Genomic DNA, 21,473 nt, shown 5'->3' with positions numbered 1-21,473 from the left:
AAATCCGGCACTCATCAACCATCAAGACCTCAATTTAATATTGTTAGATAAGCGTTCCAAACTATTTAATATTGTTAGATACTATTTTTTTTAAATTATCTAATATTATAAAAAATAATTTAATTTTGCAGTATTTTTAAAAATATATATAAATTTACATATTTTTTATATATGATACATTTTTATATTTTACTATATCGAACAAATCATTTTAAACGTTTTTTTCAAAAAAATTATTAAATTATTAAAAGGCCCAAGTCTTCTGTCTATCCTCCTGAACACTACAGACCGTAGAGTGTCACTTTAACACAGGCAGATTGATTTGGCAATGACGCCATTTGATAGCCATTCCATTGAGAATTCTTACTAAGGAATATCTACAATAAATGAAGAAAGAGATCAGTTAAGGTAACATAGTTGATGACAATGCTCTGTATACGTGTTGAAGAAAGTGTGTTTACTAAAGTAAAACAATTTATAGGACACATTGGAACGATTGTAAATTGTAAACGTGTTTGAGTAGGACTTTAAACCTTCTACTTTGAATAATCCCACAAGATTGGATATTCAATGAGGTCTCACAAAGTCACTCGATAAGAATTGCTATGAATGTCCTCCACTGGTGTTTTAGATTCATTTTTTTTTCTACCTTCTTATTCATTTGAAAAATATTACCTTTGTAAAAATGTTCACAGTAGGATTTATGTACGGTGGGGTTATTTTTCTATAAATGCTTTTCCTAACTCTATATTCCTTAAACAAAAATATTTAGCAATATGGTAAAAATTAGGACATTGTTGGGGACTTTCAGAAGATCTTCTTGTTTCTCAGTATATAAAAGTTTATTGTTACTGGATTCGCGTATGTTCCTGTCATTTAAGGACACATGTAGTGTGTACATTATAATAAAGAGTGATTTGTAGCACAGGTTAATATAGAAAGTGAAAGTGTTCTGATCGCACTCCATCCAGACAGTTTATGGATGCACAGCTCTGTTTCTTGCTATCTCTGCTCTGTGAAATCTTTATAAGATTTCCCCAGGAAGTATCCCACATAAATTATATATGACTTCTGGTTAATGATGTTTACAATAAAATTCTTTCAAGGTTATCCACTAATGTGAGTATTATCGGGAATTCAAAGCAAATCCAAAGAGAATTCCACATTTCCAGCCAAAATAGAACTACTGAAAACATGTATTATTATTAATATTATCTTTATTATTATTAATCTTATACTTTGTTTGTAAATTAGAATTAGAGGTTTTTTTCCCAAGTTCAACTGTTTTGTTGAATAATTCTGACTTTGCAACTCCCATTTCAATAAATAACCATGTGTATGTGTTGAATGAATGCATTGTCTTGCATTATGTTTTGTTTCACAATTTCCGTACAGATATTTAATAGAACACTGTACTCACATCTTCATCTTAATCAGCTTGTTATAGTGCTAACAGTAGTCCCCCCCCTCCTCCTTGAATTTACCCCAACATGTTATTTTAATAATTAGAAGTGTTGGAGGTGCAGCTTCAACCCACGTCTTCAAGCCCTCTGTATAGGTGGGTCTCAACTTCCCCTGCTCTGTAGGGTAACCTTTTCAGTTACCGACTTGGACGTGCCCACCAAGGTAAAAGCCAGGTGGTGAGCATTTAACAGACAACTGAATTTTGGTGTGGACGAGGGCACGGTGGGTAAGTTTTGGTGCATAGGCACCTGTTTAAGTTTGTTGGCAAGGACGGTTATTTAAGCTAAAGGCTGTCGGGCACTAGGTGTTAATTTATATGTTAAGTTATGGTTTATGTATATATATTTGTGTGCTTATTTATACTTGAACTGAATGAAATTAATAAAGTTCGGATGAGTCCTACAGTTGCACTTTTTTTTTTTAATTCTTTATTTTTCTTGTGCATACGTTCACAAACAGGCTTGTAGCGCCACGACAGCGAGTACAAGCTTTACTTTGGCATACAATATCATGGCAGCGTTGTCAGCACATTTAATTTTGTAAAATGTCACGCTTGGAGTACTAGAGTAGCATTTATATAGATTAATTAGACTATACAGACTCAAGTAGATTGTCATTACGTCGTTAGTGAGTTTACTGACTGTTTAAGCTAACATAAGTTACATACTAGTGACTGCAGTAAATAAGTATGCTTATTTTATCCCGCTAAGTACAACATTACCATTCACTGCTAGTGATAAAGTTTTGCATGCTAGTTATTGAGCTCTTCTTAGGCTGACTGCAATAAGACATCTTTCTTAGCTGCCTAAGCTTTGTGAGAGTGGTTGCAGGTTATGCTGGGCTAGAGCTAGAGCATGAGTGGCTATATTAAACTCTAAAGCAGCCTTAGCAGCCGGGAACCGGACGTACGTCATCAACATGTACCGCGAATGAGGACGTCATACGAAAGAGACAGACATCGGACAGGTGAACAAATTGAAACAACTGCAGGGGGGTATAAAGGACTACCAACGGACAGGTAATAACAATAGCAACTCAGGAAGCGTATAATACAGGCGAAACGCGTCTTGCTATCCCATAGTGGAATTTTTTACTCTACCACCTGGAGTGGTTTTATAGAAGAAGCAACTTGCTTTTTACTTTGAAGTTATATTTGTATTTTATTTGCCTATTCCTTTCATTAAAGGAAGTATTGCCTTCCTATATTTTTTGGTGTGGACACTTTTCCTTTTTGGGACCACCAAAGAACGCAGATACAGCTAATACACCTAAAGGGAGTGGGATCCCTTCAAACTATCCCACAGGTGTCCAGTCTGAGCCATATTGCTCTGGCTCCTTCTTTGTGAGTACCGAATCACACAATTTATATTGAACTATTTCTGTACTGTATGATGTTGCACTAGGTGCTTGTCAATATTTTTGTCTCTACAGCTATCCCATATCTTGTACCCAGGAACCAAGATACCCCACCTATTGTGTATGTATATATTGTGTTTGAAGGTCTGTGTTTGCCTGTCAGGAGACCAGTCTTTATTCAGTGTGGATGGTTTCTTTGGTGCGATAAGCTGAGGTGTCTGCTGCACTAATGGTATTCCCTTGTTAGCTGATCTGTCAGTTGTTTGTCTTGGGCTGGTGAGAGGTCCCAGGAATCATGTCTGCTGTGAGTGATCAGTCCGTGCGTTTCGGCTCCCTCTCAATGCGCTGCTTGGTATGGTAGGGTAATCCAGTATACAGTGCCAGTTCCTTTTTTATTTTTTTTTGCTCTGCTCATAGGGTCTTAGCACCCACTCCGCCGGTTCTCACTCTGACTGGTTCGGCGGTCTGTTAGTGTGGCCGCAGGAGAGGTGAGTGCGCCCGGCTCTGATCAGGGTCGCTTGCCATGTGGTCTCTGCCATCTTGGAAACGGCCCATGCGCCGTGCCTTCTCTGCCTCTGCTCCAAGCTCCGGTATTGTGGTGTTCCGATGGGTCTCAGGGTGGGAACCGGGATCACCCCCACCGGCCCAGAGGGAGAACGGAGATGGATAGGATAGCCAGGTAGCGGCCGTCCACCTTGCTCACTGCACGAGCTGTCTGCATCGTGTGACTTAGATCGCCCCTCAGAGGGACTAAAACTACCCAGCAAGCCTCTTCTCAGGACCAGGGTGGCCTCTTGCACCGGTGCATGGCAGCCAGTTGTATGCGTGTAGCCGATTTTTTTGGGGGCTAAAACTGGAGTTTTTTTATAGGAGCTACTCCATTTTTAATAAATGCTGTCGTTATTGGGGGGGAGAATTGGGATAAGTTCTTTATTCATAAATGCACCACATTCCCCGCTACGTCCATACATGTAAAATACCTTGTTTATAGCTATCTGTAAGGGCTTTGAATGCATTACCAGCAGTACTAAAATTACTAAAATTTGCTACAGAATATAAAAATGTCTGTATTTGAGCACAATGCCCACACACAGTAAAGATGGTTAAATCGTAAACGTCTAAAATAAAGATATTCATAACTGTTCAAGCAATCTTTATCAATCTCTGAAATCGTACAGTTCAAACCGCCCCCCTCCTTGTAGGAATTTAAACTTTCCTTATTGTTTGCAGGGGGTGAGCTGACTTGCAGGTATTAAAGGGACACTCCACACCCCTACACAACTTTAGCTTGCTGAAAAGCTGTATCTGTGAAGAGTGTGTTCTCTTTTTTTTAATTTTACAAATTTGTGCAGATTTTGATATAAATTGACACTTTTAATACATTCACCTGGTTACACCTTTTGGCTTTCAAGCAGACAACTAATCCTGTTAGTTCCTGGTTCGATCCGCCCCCTATTCGTCATCATTGAGTAAACTTTGACCCTGTGCCTCACAGTCAGCAGACACATTCCAGCCAATCAGCAGCAGACCCTCCCTCCCAGACCCTCCCACCTCCTGGACAGCATCAATTTTACATTTATTGTGAAGCTGCATTCTTAGTGAGAGTAGGGACAGTGTAGCTGCTGCTGATTTGATAGGGAAATTGATAGCTAGGCTAGGGTATTCAGTGTCCACTACAATCCTGAAGGACTCATCTGATCTCTGCTGTAAGGACAGCACCCCAAAAAGCCCTTTTTAGGGCTAGAACATCAGTCTGCTTTTTTTTTTCTGTGTATTGTAATTGCAGTTGCCTGCCTGCCAGCCTGTGTGTCAGGCTCACAGCATATACTGTGCCCACTTGCCCAGTGCCACCACTCACTCACTGGTGTCACAATAGCTTGCATTTAACAAAAAAACAACTTTTTGGACTGTAATATAATAGCAGTCAGTTTCCTTCACGAGTGTGCATTTCAGGGCCTGCCAGGGCACAGTGTCACACCAGTGCAACTCATATCTGGTGTAACTGTAGTGTACATTTAAAAAAAATTTGACTGTAATAGATTGAATAGTAGTTAGTTGTCTGCCAGCGTGTGTGTCAGGCTCACAGCGTATACTGTGCCCACTGGCCCAGTGCCACCACTCATATCTGGTGTCCCAATAGCTTGCATTTAAAAACAACAAAACTTTTTGGACTGTAATATAATAGCAGTCAGTTTCCTTCACGAGTGCGCGTTTCAGGGCCTGCCCAGTGCCACCACTCACTTATATCTGGTGTCCCAATAGCTTGCATTTAAAAACAACAAAACTTTTTGGACTGTAATATAATAGCAGTCAGTTTCCTTCACGAGTGTGCGTTTCAGGGCCTGCCAGGGCACAGTGTCACATCAGTGCCACTCATATCTGTTGTCACAGTAGCTTGCACGCATAGTACCACTAATCGAAAAGAAAATGACAGGCAGAGGCAGGCCACCCCACAGGGGCCATCGTGGTCATGGTGCTGTGATTCCCTTTGGCCCTAGAATAATGCCCAGTGTTCAGAGGCCACGTACCCTGAACTTGAAAAGTTCTAAGGACATAGTTGACTGGCTAACACAGGACACCCAATCTTCTACAGCTTCCGCTCGGAACCTCGACGCACCATCCTCCTCCAGCTTAGCTCCGGGCACCTCTCAAGTTACCACTTGCCCGCCGGCCACCACCTCCAACACTAGCACCACAGCTGCTTCACTTGGTATGTCAGAGGAGTTATTTACACATCATTTGGAAGAAATGAGTGATGAGCAACCAATTATTGCCAGAGGATGTAGATAACAGGGATATGTCTCAGTCAGGCAGCATTACACACGTACGGTGTGATGATGATGATGTTGTACCCACTGCTGCTTCCTTTGCTGAGTTGTCAGATACAAGTGAAGCGGTTGATGATGACGATGCGTCCGTGGATGTCACGTGGGTGCCCGCTAGAAGAGAAGAAGAACAGGGGGAAAGTTCAGATGGGGAGACAGAGAGGAGGAGGAGGAGGAGACGAGTTGGAAGCAGGGGGAGGTCGTCGCAAGGAGCTAGTGGCACAGTCAGACAGCATGCATCGGCACCCGGGGTCAGCCAGACAGCACGCCAATCAACTCTTGCTGTTGCCACCACCAGAATGCCGTCATTGCAGAGCTCAGCAGTGTGGCATTTTTTTTGTGTCTGCCTCTGACAACAGCGATGCCATTTGCAACCTGTGCCAAAAGAAACTGAGTCGTGGGAAGTCCAACACCCACCTAGGTACAACTGCTTTGCGAAGGCACATGATCGCACATCACAAACGCCTATGGGATCAACACATGAGTACAAGCAGCACACAAACTCAAAGCCGCCATCCTCCTCCTGGTCCAGCATCTTCAGCCATGTTAACCACTGCTGTCCTCCTTGCCCCCTCTCAACCATCTGCCCCTCCGTCTCTCGCCTTGAGCAGTTCCTGCTCATCTGCCCACAGTTAGGTGTCTGTCAAGGACATGTTTGAGCGTAAGAAGCCAATGTCACAAAGTCACCCCCTTGCCCGGCGTCTGACAGCTGGCTTGACTGAACTCTTAGCCTGCCAGCTTTTACCATACAAGCTGGTGGAGTCTGAGGCGTTCAAAAAATTTGTAGCTATTGGAACACCGCAGTGGAAGGTATCCGGCCAAAATTTCTTTGCACAAAAGGCAATACCCAACCTGTACTCGATTGTGCAAAAGGAAGTAATGGCATGTCTGGCACACAGTGTTGGGGCAAGGGTCCATCTGACCACTGATACCTGGTCTGCAAAGCATGGTCAGGGCAGGTATATCACCTACACTGCGCATTGGGTAAACCTGCTTACGGCTGCCAAGCATGGAATGCATTGCTCTGCAGAGGAGTTGGTGACACCGCCACGACTTGCAGGCAGGCCTGCTGCCACCTCCTCTACTCCTCCTACTCCATCCTCTTCCATAACCTCCTCGGCTGAGTCCTCTTCTGCTGCTGCGTCTTGCTCCACATCAACGGCAGCCCCCCAGCTCCCCAGGTACTGTTCCACATCCCGGATACGGCAGTGTCACGTCGTCTTGGGGTTGACTTGCCTGAAAGCAGAGAGTCACACCGGACCAGCACTCCTGTCCGCCCTGAATGCACAGGTGGATCAGTGGCTGTCTCCGCACCAACTAGAGATCGGCAAAGTGGTTTGTGACAATGGAAGAAATTTGTTGGCGGCATTGCATTTGGGCAAGTTGACACATGTGCCGTGCATGGCACATGTGTGTAATCTGATCGTACAAGGCTTTGTGCATAAGTACCCAGGCTTACAGGATGTCCTGAAGCAGGCCAGGGAGGTGTGCGGCCATTTCAGGCGTTCCTACACGGCCATGGCGCACTTTTCCGATATCCAGCGGCGAAACAACATGCCAGTGAGGCGCTTGATTTGTGACAGCCCGACACGTTGGAATTCAACACTCCTAATGTTCGACCGCCTGCTCCAACAAGAAAAAGCCGTTAACGAGTGTTTGTATGACCGGGGTGCTAGGACAGCCTCTGGGGAGCTGGGAATTTTTTTGCCACGTTACTGGACGCTCATGCGCAATGCCTGTAGGCTCATGCGTCCTTTTGAGGAGGTGACAAACCTAGTCAGTCGCACCGAAGGCACCATCAGCGACATCATACCATTTGTTTTCTTCTTGGAGCGTGCCCTGCGAAGAGTGCTGGATCAGGCCGTAGATGAGTGTGAAGAGGAAGAGTTGTGGTCACCATCACCACCAGAAACAGCCTTATCAGCATCGCTTGCTGGACCTGCGGCAACGCTGGAAGAGGATTGTGAGGAAGAGGAGTCAGAGGAGGAATGTGGCTTTGAGGAGGAGGAGGAAGACCAACCACAACAGGCATCCCAGGGTGCTCGTTGTCACCTATCTGGTACCCCTGGTGGTGTACGTGCCTGGGGGGAAGAACATACCTTCAGAGAGATCGCTGAGGACAAGGAACAGGACATGAGTAGCTCGGCATCCAACCTTGTGCAAATGGGGTCTTTCATGCTGTCAGTCCTGTTGAGGGACCCTCGTATAAAAAGGCTGAAGGAGAACGACCTGTACTGGGTGTCCACGCTGCTAGACCCCGGTATAAGCAGAAAGTGCCTGAAATGTTACCGAATTACGGCAAGTCGGAAAGGATGCAGCAGTTCCAAAATCAATTAAAAAGTATGCTTTACACAGCGTATAAGGGTGATGTCACAGCACAACGGGAATCTAACAGGGGAAGAGGTGAAAGTAATCCTCCTCCTCCCACGACCACGCCGGCAAGGACAGGACGCTTTACAGACGTGTTGTTGATGGAGGACATGCAGAGCTTTTTAAGTCCTACGCATCGCCACAGCCCTTCGGGGTCCACCCTCAGAGAACGACTCGACCGACAGGTAGCAGACTACCTTGCCTTAACTGCAGATATCGACACTCTGAGGAGCGATGAACCCCTTCACTACTAGGTGTGCAGGCTTGACCTGTGGCCTGAGCTATCCCAATTTGCGATAGAACTTCTGGCCTGCCCCGCTTCAAGTGTCCTGTCAGAAAGGACCTTCAGTGCAGCAGGAGGTATTGTCACTGAGAAGAGAAGTCGCCTAGGTCAAAAAAGTCTAGATTACCTCACCTTTATTAAGATGAATGAGGGATGGATCCCGAAGGGACTGACAGTGGGCGATACATTCGACTAAAAAAGGCCTGATGAGGGGGACTACTTAACACACCACTACTATCTGGTGGCACATTAGATAGCACGCGCAGTGCCCCAAATTTGAAGTAGGAGTACCGACCAAGCATTTTTTTTCCATCTCCCGCTTCCTAAAATCGATGCTTTATATACATGTCCCCTGATAGGGGATGTAACAGGGATTAAACTGATAGGAGTGGTGTGTTAAGTAGTACTATTCCTATCTGGTGGCACATTAGATTGCACGCGCAGTGCCCCAAATTTGAAGTAGGAGTACCGACCAAGCATTTTTTTTCCATCTCCCGCTTCCTGGGTGGAGGAAGAGAGACCTTCAATGACATCAGTGAGGACAAGGAACGGGACATGGCTAGCTTGGTCTCCAACCTTGTGCAAATGGGGAGATTGCGGTTGTGCAAATGGACTGTTTGCGGTTGTTTGCGGTGCGTTAAACGGGAAGTTTGGTCTGTCACTGTGAAGCGGGCGTAACCCTTACACTACCTGATCGATACAACATCATACCTGATGTTTTAAAGCACGTTATTCCAAACAATTTAGGAATGTTAGGTGATTTATGCCCTTTATGGATTAAAACCATACTCTGCATCAACTATGTAATTTTCCATGGGAGTTTTGCCATGGATCCCCCTCCGGCATGCCACAGTCCAGGTGTTAGTCCCCTTGAAACAACTTTTCCATCACTATTGTGGCCAGAAAGAGTCCCTGTGGGTTTTAAAATTCGCCTGCCCATTGAAGTCTATGGCGGTTCGCCCGGTTCGCCCGTTCGCGAAAATTTGCGGAAGTTCGCTTCGCCATTCGCAAACCGAAAATGTTATGTTTGCGACATCACTATTTATTAGCTAGAAAATCTGGTCCTACTTTACTATTGCTTGGCAGTCTAACAGGATTGTCTTCAGAATATTTGGAAAGTATCTTCTCCACGGAATTTCCACTGAGTCCAGCTGACATTTTTGAGCTTTTCCAGCAGAAGCTCCTGTGGCCATGTCTTTACACTGTGCAGTACCAGAAAGATTTGCCCTGTGACAAGACGTTCAGCTCTTTTATCTATGGGATCCTGAAACCAGGAAGTATCTCCTACAGATAGAATGGTTTTGTTTCGTAATTGACCAATATGGTTGTCCACCTTAGGAAGTTCTTCCAGGGGTTAATGTTCTTTTAAAGATGAAAATAGTTTTATAATGTTTAGTTTAGCCAGTGCCTGCCTTTCAGATTCAGCTCTTCCAGATTTTTTGTTTTTGCAATTTTATCTGGTGTTCCAAATAAACTATGGCCTCAATGTAATCAGTTTCTAGATGATCCAATGGTGGAAAAGCTTCTAAATGATCTATTTACAAAGATCACCATTGCAGTATGTGGGGAGTTTGTAGATAAATCATTTAAAATGTTTTCTAACAGTATTGAATCATTTGGAAAGCTTATCAAATCAAAACCTAATGTTGAATGAATTAGATTGTTTATTGACAGAGAAACGTGACATATTTTTGCCTAAATGGGAATCAAAGTGTGTTGGAGGGCAGGAGAGAACATAAACAGCAATTGGCTGATATGTAACTGCTATACCCACCGGATAGTTACTCATGGGTTTAGATAGACCTCAAAACATTCTCACATTAAAATTGAAAAACTCCATCAAAAATCACATTTTGAGAGAAACACACACACCCAGTGTGCGCTCCATGGAGTCATTCATCACACCTTACTGGCCAGCAACTCGATAAAATATATAATGGAGGCTCTGGGAAGCTACAGCCACCTTGCAAGATATTGAAAACAAAAGTGTCCTACCCCCCTCTTCCAAGGTAGAGAATCAGGACCTCAGATTTGGGAATTTTATGGTGGGCAGGGAGGTGTGATGGGGAAGTACGTAATCTTTGAAATGTTCAGAAGACAGACCAAATCCTTGAAAATCCTCCTGTGAACAAATAAAAAAAATCCCCAAGATATAACCCCAATGTTTAGCATTTTTTCATTGTGGGTATATATCTAAAAACAGTTTTTGCAAAAGCTGCAGATCTCTTGTCTGCAGCCTTTTCAAGCCATAACCCTGCCCAGACTTTATGTGTCTGTCCAATCACAGACTTTACAATGCAGCAAAATGGGAAGTCTTTGCTAGACAGGTGCTCTTGGCACTTTCTGCCTTTTGAGTTTAACTTCACAGAGCTAAACAAGCAGGAAGTAACAGGAACAGTTGTCTGATTGACATTCAGGAGGGTGTAACAAGGTGTAAGCGATGCCTTAATTCCTGAGACTCATGGAGCAGTTTGGATGCTAGCCTCATTCCCACAGATTATGGACCCTGGCATAAAAGTATATGCAGATACGCATATTTACCACTCGGCAAGGTTCGGACCTACTGGGGCTTGTCGCTTACTATACTACGCCAACTGAGAAGTCTCATGCACCATCACCCAGCTCAGCAATAGGTACATCGAGAACTGAACTCTACACCAAGATCGTAAACACACAGCACTGGAAAACTTTGATTGATGCGGACCCGGTTCCAGACCCTAACGCAATATAAGATCATGCCCTGGCTCAGGTCGTATGCAATATCGGTTCACCTTAATCTCCGGATTCTATAGCTCTAGCACCTTATGATACCTATTGCAAGGCACAAGACCTAAACTAAACCCCTATAGTCTTAGTCACATCCGTTTGGGTTTTGCAGTTCTATATATAATCCAGAAATATTTTTTGTCTGTTTCCATTATTTAAAATGTCCACCTTAATCAGATGACCCCTAGTGACGCATATGTAAGCGCACCAAGCATTTTTAGCATTAATTTCTTTATCCCAATTTTCTTTAACCCCTTAACCCCTTAAGGACCAAACTTCTGGAATAAAAGGGAATCATGACGTGTCACACACGTCATGTGTCCTTAAGGGGTTAAGGACACGACATGTGTGACATGTCATGATTCCTTTGTTTGGTCCTTAAGGGGTTAAAGCAATTTTCTGTGTTTGCCCAGATTTCCTCATAGTTTTAGAATTGTTAAATAGAAAATATTTAATTCTCCAATGTTTCCCTCTTAAATTATAAGAACAATTGAGATTCAAAATAACTGGATCGTGATCGGACAATGAACCAATCTTACCATTTATACAATTCCTAACAGCCAGGTTTGTGGATTAAATCATGCCCGGGCAAGAATATGATTGAAATCGACTAGAAAAATAAGTATAATCAAATTTGCTGGGTTTCAAAGTTCTCCATGTATCGTATAGGTTGAATTTTGCCATTGGTTCCTGGAAGCCTCTTGCCAGTGCCCTAAAAGAGGGATCCATCGTCCTACCTACTGGAACCTTTCTATCCATGCCAAAATCTTATATACAGTTAAAGCCACCCATGAACAAAAAGGTTACCAGAATCAGATCACCAAATTTAGTCAAAATACTATTTATAACGAAGTGAACCTGCCTGTTATTGGGAGCATATATATTCAAAATTGAAAATGTCTTATTATTTAATTTAGAAATCTGGAAGAAGTGTATTCCCTCACTATCAGCCATTTTAAATATATTTTTGTATTTATTTAGATCAATATTAGAACCCCTCCCCCATTTTTATTCATTGTTAAAGAAGAATGTACCAAGATGGGAAAGAACCTATTTCTTAAACGGAGAGCATTTAACTCTTTCCTGTAATCAGCAAACATCTGTTTGACCCCTCTTCAGCTTATCGAGCAGAGCTAGTCTTTTCTGCGGGAAGTTAATGCCCTGTATATTAAGAGCTAAAAATGTCAAAGCATCCCCCTTTTATGCAATATCTAAAGTGAAATCATTATATAGAGGGTCTCCATACCAAATACCACAATGCAAACGAGAAAAACAAACGGTGACTTTTCCTTAGGCTCTGGTTAGTCACCTTAACGGTGTGAATCATTCCCATCACAACCTAAAACCTAATTATTAAGTGTACTCAGACATCTTACATTTTGGGTTCGTGCCTTAGTATTGATATTAATAAAACAAAAGCAACCATTGCTGTGAATGCCCCAGTTATATTTTACAATTTTTTTCTCTTAAGAGATCTGTAAAAAAATGAAACAATCTACTTCTGGTCCTTGTTTCAGCAGATAAATAAATATGTTTTTTGTTTTTTTTTTAATTCTTTATTTTTGTTGAGCAGGTGAGTACAAGCGTATTCATACGCCACAACAGCATACATTTCTGCTTAAACATGGATAGGTTAAACAGTGGTATAGAAAATTTTTCAAATTTTTGTGTTAAAAGCATGCTTAGCTAGGCAGACATGTCTAGAAAATAACAATCTGTAGGAGATTAAACGTGCCTGCAGCATCCCGACAGCAATGGTCATACTTAAGAGAAAAAATAAATAGATTTAAAGTAACTAACAGGGTAATACAGGCTGTGTCGGAGAGTGGTGAGACGTTAAGCGTGAACATAACTTCAGGATCTTAGGTGAGACTGCGCAATTTGTATAGCAAAATATGGTCGCACCTAGTGTGTCAGTAGGTATGCAAGTGTGAGCGTTTATGAAAGCCGGCTAAGTAGCTGACCTATTGTTTGCCTGAAGGGTATGGTATAGTTTGAGCACAATAGAGAGCACGTCAGTGCCTTTATGGCAGCACATTTGTGAGTCTAAATTAACATGCAACCGGTTAGGCTGGTCAGAGGGTTGTGTACGTGCTAGATAAAACAAGGCTATACATAGTATATTGAAATTTTACACATATACATGGCAACTGAAAAGCATTATTATGAGGGGAAAGAAACTGCGGGTACCGGCATTTATATAACAAGCGTCCCTTCACATATAGCTGACTCAACCTATTCCCGTGGCCATCAGGCTAAGTCCAGAGCCCCCGGCGAGGGAGCCCGAGTCTCCAGGCTTGTCCCTCTGACTCCTTGTGTTGGCTTGCACAGGCCTGCCACTCATAGGGTAGGCAGGATAGTCGGGGTCACCGTGCTTTCCATATCTCGCTGCCGCCTGTCTCCTCCGCCGTCCACCCGCTCTCACTGCTTTACTGGGGTGAGTTATCTGTGTGTCTGCAGAGCTACTTTTCACATGGAGGCTTGTGGACAGTAGTGCTCTGTTCCCACGGGTTAAGAGTCTCAAGAGTCCTAGGGTTTTTCCCGTAGGGTCAGGGCGGCAGGTGCCAATCCTTGTCGGCGTGGGTGTCCCCCTGTTTCTTCGGTCTCCCCGCTGTCGTGTCTGTGGTTGCGTCGAGCTACAGACTTGGGCCTCCACAGGTGTTTCCGCTGGCACAGGTGGCTTGGGTAAGATTCACCCCTTGTGGTTCCGATACCGTGTGGGCCTGTGTGGGGAAGTGCGCCTGTTTGAGTCTCTGTTTGCCGCACTCTGTTCTTGTGCTGTGTGGAGTCCTCCCCTCTGCCAAGCTGTCGTTGCCTGTGTATGCTGGGCCCAGCATGGACCAGTGTTGGTAGTGTGGGTCTATGTTTCTGCTCCAGGCGTGTCCAGAAACGGTTGCAAACAGCCTCGAACCTGGTGTTGAAGTCTGCTGCCCAGTCGCTGGGAGTTTGTCGGTCTGAGTGGGTAGCGCCACTGTCGGCCATTTTGATCGGGCCTCGTGGTCTCCGCTTATCTGCTGTATACTCCAGGGTATTTTGTAGCTTGGTCGTCTCAGTCTGGGTAGGTGGACTGGGATATGCCCCACCGGTCCTGGGGGGGGAGGTGATTTGTCAGGGTCCCAGTCACCGTTGTTGTGCCCGGAGAGCGGCCGTCTCTCCGTGGCTCAGCTTCTGGTAGGCCGCAAGCCTCGGCGTATCCGTTAGGCTGAGTCAGAATTCGAGAGAGGCACCGGTTTGTGCGGTAGCCCCTCCCGGTCACGATTGTCGTGGTCTGCAGCTAGTGGGTCTCAATGGCTGGGTAAGATGCCCCGTTTTTTGTTCCCAGGCATGGGATCTCTTGCTTTGCACATCTGGGCCACTTGGTTGCTTGGCTCCACCCTCCAATAAATATGTTTTTAAACTTTCCTTCTGTTGTAATCAAAGATTTTGTTGCCAAAAATATTTTTTGCCTTTTATTGTAAGATGAAAAACGGACGATACCGTCTCTTGCTTGTTCCTCAGGAATATTTTTTGGTTGATACACCCTATGTGCTCTTTCAATGATGCTAGAGGTCTGAGCTGAATTCCTATTGCTGCCGATAAATCCATTAAGTAGGTTATCAATTGGCTCGAGACAATTTCTTCTGGAATCTCTAAGTTCTTCCTTTGTGTGCGGTCCTCAGAATCTGTGATTTACCATTCCAGTGCTTCTATTTTACTTTTATATTTCTTCATCTGTTCTCTGGATTCTTTGAGTTCCTTTGTGATGTTTTCTATATTTGTTTCATTATTTTTCTCCCAGTCTTAATAAATCTTCCTTGAACTCTGTGAATCATTCATTTAGTTCTTCCTTAAATTGTTTGAGTTGGTTATCTGATCCTCTTTGAAAATTTGATGGTAGCTCCTCCTGCATTTGTATGAGCTACAATTTTAAGAGCTTATAAAAGTTTTTGTAGGCAGGATTCACAGCTTGTAAACCAGGTTTACTTGAGATAATTAGGGAGGCATCTGCTTCATGAGCTAGTGGAGTGTTTAATTTCAAGCTCATTGAAGTATCTGTTTTTTTTATATTGATCTTATTTTGAGGAGAGAACTTCGATTTAAGAGATTTATCTTTCATGGAGCGACCATCTTGTTTCTTTTCTTTTTTGGGGGGATTTGTTTAGCCTCATTGTTTATTTGTTTTTTAAGACATTTTTCTCTCTATTTTCTTCTCTCCTTTTTATCATTTAATTTTCCTCTATTCTTTCCCTACTCTCGTTGAGGAATTGTAAAAATGTAATGCACGTCTTAGAAAGCAGCCAAAAGCAAAACGAAGGTTGGTATCTATTATCTCAAATTGCTATATAATTGATATGCATCTGCTTTAAAAAAGCTTTGAACTCCGGTACATATCCTCTCCCTTCAAAGGGTGTACTTTAACAAGAGAGTCAGGGTGAGGTATTACCAGGGTTATTTGGACTTTAAAGGTCAACTGTAGATGATAAAGTCATGGGAACATAGAGTTTATTAACTCCCATATAAATCTAGTAAGCCCACAGTTTATTTGCCTCTTGAAACACAAAGAACTCCCAGTTTGCTAGCTGCCACGTAATTTATGTAGAACTCTCCATAATTGTTTGCCTTGAATGTGTGAGAAGGGTTTCCAACCATTGATCTCAATGCATGCTGTGCCATCCAGCAGCAGCATCGCTGGGTTAAACTCTGCTCACAGATCTTGCTACGGAGGGTTGACACGTGGCTGCAGGGGAGGATGCCCTCTCGCCGCGTCTTTCCAAGAGCCCAAGAAGTCCGGTTGTCCACTCCCCTCTGTTTGCCTCTGTCTGCAGTCCCGGGATGTGCACAGAGTAAGGGGCTCACATCCTTTCCTTGCAGCAGCTTTTGGACCAGTCAGCAACCCGCTTCACCGTGTCCCCATGTCTCCTCAACGGAACAGCAGCAGCGGTTCAGCAGCGGCGATGTAAGGGTTGGCTCCTGCTGATGCCATGACGCTCCTCCTCATCAGCATCTTATATGACGTCCTCTTCATTTTTAGATTTAAAACTATAATTTGCTAAATTTGTTTTTTTCCATGAACTAATCTATTAATTTACATGCAACCAATTCATTCAGGTGCGGATTAAAAGGGTGGCGCTCCATGCAAAACAATTTGTTTCTAAATAAGCCGATTAGTTTATGGAGAAAAAAAAAAAGTTTGCACAAGTCTTTTTAAACCCCAAATCCTACTGCTTTTTTACATTTTGCAAATATTCATGCAACAATCTGAATGAACCGCGGTCCACCCATGACCAATCTTATTTGCATTTAACCCCTTAAGGACACATGACATGTGTGACATGTCATGATTCCCTTTTATTCCAGAAGTTTGGTCCTTAAGGGGTTAAAGGTTGTTAACTCGCTGATGACATGCTGGTTCTGTCATCGAAATTTTCATGACAGCTTAGCTTTATAACATTTATGGTCAGATCAAAAAATTTTAAAACTTCCACACATACACTTGTTTACAAAACATATATAAAGGGAACCGGTTATTATCTTCAAAGACCATTCAAATGAATAACATTTCATAGAACAGATCCAAATAAATTCAAAAATAAAAGAGCAATTTTTTATTTGTTTAATTATTTCTGTTTAGAAAAATATTTTTTTGTTGTTTGTCATTATCGTGAAATTGAGAAATTTTTTATACAGTCAGGTCCATAAATATTGGGACATCGACACAATTCTAATCCTTTTGGCTCTATACACCACCACAATGGATTTTAAATGAAATGAACAAGATGTGCTTTAACTGCAGACTTTCAGCTTTAATTTGAGGGTATTTACATCCAAGTCAGGTGAACGGTGTCGGAATTACAACAGTTTGTATATGTGCCTCCCACTTTTTAAGGGACCAAAAGTAATGGGACAGATTAACAGTCATAAATCAAACTTTCCCTTTTTAATACTTGGTTGCAAACCCTTCGCAGTCAATTACAGCCTGAAGTCTGGAACGCATAGACATCACCAGACGCTGGGTTTCATCCCTGGTGATGCTCTGCCCGGCCTCTACTGCAACTGTCTTCAGTTCCTGCTTGTTCTTGGGACATTTTCCCTTCAGGTTTGACATCATAAAGTGAAATGCATGCTCAATCGGATTCAGGTCAGGTGATTGACTTGGCCATTGCATAACATTCCACTTCTTTCCCTTAAAAAACTCTTTGGTTGCTTTTGCAGTATGCTTCGGGCCATTGTCCATCTGCACTGTGATGCGCCGTCCAATGAGTTCTGAAGCATTTGGCTGAATATGAGCAGATAATATTGCCCGAAACACTTCAGAATTCATCCTGCTGCTTTTGTCAGCAGTCACATCATCAATAAATACAAGAGAACCAGTTCCATTGGCAGCCATACATGCCCACGCCATGACACTACCACCACCATGCTTCACTGATGAGGTGGTATGCTTTGGATCATGATCAGTTCCTTTCCTTCTCCATACTCTTCTCTTCCCATCACTCTGGTACTAGTTGATCTTGGTCTCATCTGTCCATAGGATGTTGTTCCAGAACTGTGAAGGCTTTTTTAGATGTTGTTTGGCAAACTCTAATCTGGTCTTCCTGTTTTTGAGGCTCACCAATGGTTTACATCTTGTGGTGAACCCTCTGTATTCACTCTGGTGAAGTCTTCTCTTGATTGTTAACTTTGACACACATACGCCTACCTCCTGGAGAGTGTTCTTGATCTGGCCAACTGTTGTGAAGGGTGTTTTCTTCACCAGGGAAAGAATTCTTCGGTCATCCACCACAGTTGTTTTCCGTGGTCTTCCGGGTCTTTTGGTGTTGCTGAGCTCACCGGTGCGTTCTTTGTTTTTAAGGATGTTCCAAACAGTTGATTTGGCCACACCTCATTTTTTTGCTATCTCTGTGATGGGTTTGTTTTGTGTTTTCAGCCTAATGATGGCTTGCTTCACTGACAGCTCTTTGGATCTCATATTGAGAGTTGACAGCAACAGATTCCAAATGCAAATAGCACACTTGAAATTAACTCTGGACCTTTTATCTGCTCCTTGTAAATGGGATAATGAGGGAATAACACACACCTGGCCATGGAACAGCTGAGCAGCCAATTGTCCCATTACTTTTGGTCCCTTGAAAAGTGAGAGGCACATATACAAACGATTGTAATTCCTACACCGTTCACCTGATTTGGATGCAAATACCCTCAAATTAAAGCTGAAAGTCTGCAGTTAAAGCACATCTTGTTCATTTCATTTCAAATCCATTGTGTTGGTTTATAGAGCCAAAAAGATTAGAATTGTGTCGATGTCCCAATATTTATGGACCTGACTGTATGTAGTGTGAAAATATTCCAAAGTATTAGAGGGAAATTCTATAACCCATTTTTTTCTTTTAAAAAAAACAACAAAAAAACACACAAACAAAAAAACTCACCTTATACCTGACTCACAAAACAGTAAAGCTGCCTGTTCGTGTACTATTTCTATCCGGTTTCTTTACTGTACCTTGAGGCGTTCAGTGTGATTCATCAAGGAATCACGATACCGAGAAAGCTGAAACCCCCTTGTTCCCTGTGCAAAATCTTTCTGCAAAATATGTTAAACAAGCAAGCAGGATTTCTGGGACATTCGGTTTTCTGAGAATTAATTGCTTTTTTTTCTACAAATAAAAAAAATGACTTCCCTCATTCCTGCAAATAAGGAAATTAAGTTATATTTAATTAGTGTCCTTCCAGATTTTATCCTGCACGAATTTCTCATAAAAGAGTGTAATACCGAAGGGTCTTCTCTGGTCAATGGCAGCAGTCTAACGCAGTGCAATGCCTGGGAGAAGGAACAAACCGGTTTAGTTCCAATATATTGGGGAAACCCCCGACTTTAGGCCAGTACAAAGACTAGAATATTTAAAGGACATCTTTCATCAAACTTTCACTTAAAGTGTATTATATTTACTGAAACATAATGATCTTTTATACATTATGTGTATTGATTTTTTTTTTATTTTGCTTTTTTGAGTTTTGCAGACGTTAATGTTATCTGACCAACTGCTACTCAACCTAACTTTACTCGTGCTGTGATTGCCCAGTGGGAAACTTCAGCAGCAAACAAGGTCGGTAACAGTAAGATCTGACCCAACAAGGCTGCTTAGACAGAAAAGAAAGTGAAATAAAAAAAAAAATATTCAATATAAATCATTGTTTAATTAAAGGAGAAATGTGACAGAGACATCAGATATGTAGATTGTATTCCTAAATAGGTTTCCAACTGTGTAATAATTCCAATGACTAACAATTAGTATAAATATTTAATGTATTGTGTCAGAATATATGTGGGGTGGTGGTTTTGCTATCAGGAGAGCCCAGGTCCTGTCCCATGGTAACTAGAAAACAGTTTTAATACGATTTGAAAACTTGTCTAAATAAGTTGGAACCAGGAGTAGAACCAGATGTGCAATCTGTGATGGATCCAGTACCGGAGCAGTCTGCGCAATCTGCAGTGGATCCAGTACCGGAGCAGCCTGCGCAGTCTGCAGTGAATCCAGTACCGGAGCAGCCTGCGCAGTCTGCAATGGATCCAGTACTGGTGCAGTCTGCGCAATCTCAAAGGATCCAGTACTGAAGCATGCTGCGCAACCTGCAATGGATCCAGTACCGGAGCAGTCTGCGCAATATCCAATGGGTCCAGTACCGGAATACTGCAGTACTGGAATCTGCATGAAAACTATCAGTGAAATCCCCATTAGAACTTTCAGCGTAATCCTCATTAGAACCACCAGTGGAATCCCCATTAGAACTATCAGCGTAATCTCCATTAGAACTATCAGCGTAATCTCCATTAGAACTATCAGTAGAATCCCCATTAGAACTATCAGCGTATTCTCCATTAGAACTATCAGCGTAATCTCCATTAGAACTATCAGCGTAATCTCCATTAGAACTATCAGCGTAATCCCCATTAGAACTATCAGCGTAATCCCCATTAGAACTATCAGCGTAATCTCCATTAGAACTATCAGTAGAATCCCCATTAGAACTATCAGCGTATTCTCCATTAGAACTATCAGCGTAATCTCCATTAGAACTATCAGCGTAATCTCCATTAGAACTATCAGCGTAATCCCCATTAGAACTATCAGCGTAATCCCCATTAGAACTATCAGCGTAATCTCCATTAGAACTATCAGTAGAATCCCCATTAGAACTATCAGCGTATTCTCCATTAGAACTATCAGCGTAATCTCCATTAGAACTATCAGCGTAATCTCCATTAGAACTATCAGCGTAATCCCCATTAGAACTATCAGCGTAATCCCCATTAGAACTATCAGTGGAATCCACATTAGAACTATCAGCGTAATCCCCATTAGAACTATCAGCGTAATCTCCATTAGAACCATCAGTAGAATCCCCATTAGAACCATTAGTGGAATCCCCATTAGAACTATCAGTGGAATCCCCATTAGAACTATCAGCGTATTCTCCATTAGAACTATCAGCGTAATCCCCATTAGAACTATCAGCGTAATCTCCATTAGAACTATCAGCGTAATCCCCATTAGAACTATCAGCGTAATCCCCATTAGAACTATCAGTGGAATCCACATTAGAACTATCAGCGTAATCCCCATTAGAACTATCAGCGTAATCTCCATTAGAACCATCAGTAGAATCCCCATTAGAACCATTAGTGGAATCCCCATTAGAACTATCAGTGGAATCCCCATTAGAACTATCAGCGTATTCTCCATTAGAACTATCAGCGTAATCCCCATTAGAACTATCAGCGTAATCTCCATTAGAACTATCAGCGTAATCTCCATTAGAACCATCAGCGTAATCTCCATTAGAACCATCAGCGTAATCCCCATTAGAACTATCAGCGTAATCCCCATTAGAACTATCAGCGTAATCTCCATTAGAACCATCAGCGTAATCTCCATTAGAACTATCAGCGTAATCCCCATTAGAACTATCAGCGTAATCTCCATTAGAACTATCAGCGTATTCCCCATTAGAACTATCAGCGTAATCCCCATTAGAACTATCAGCGTAATCCCCATTAGAACTATCAGCGTAATCTCCATTAGAACTATCAGCGTATTCTCCATTAGAACGATCAGCGTATTCTCCATTAGAACTATCAGCGTAATCTCCATTAGAACTATCAGCGTATTCTCCATTAGAACGATCAGCGTAATCTCCATTAGAACTATCAGCGTAATCCCCATTAGAACTATCAGCGTAATCCCCATTAGAACGATCAGCGTATTCTCCATTAGAACTATCAGCGTAATCTCCATTAGAACTATCAGCGTATTCTCCATTAGAACTATCAGCGTAATCCCCATTAGAACTATCAGCAGAATCCCCATTAGAACTATCAGCAGAATCCCCATTAGAACTATCAGTGGAATCTGCATTAGATCTAGTAGGTG

This window comes from Pelobates fuscus, chromosome 5 (genome assembly GCF_036172605.1).
Source record: "Pelobates fuscus isolate aPelFus1 chromosome 5, aPelFus1.pri, whole genome shotgun sequence".
NCBI lineage: Eukaryota > Metazoa > Chordata > Amphibia > Anura > Pelobatidae > Pelobates > Pelobates fuscus.
The sequence above is the reverse complement of the archived record's forward strand: the minus strand, read 5'-3'. Positions refer to the sequence as shown.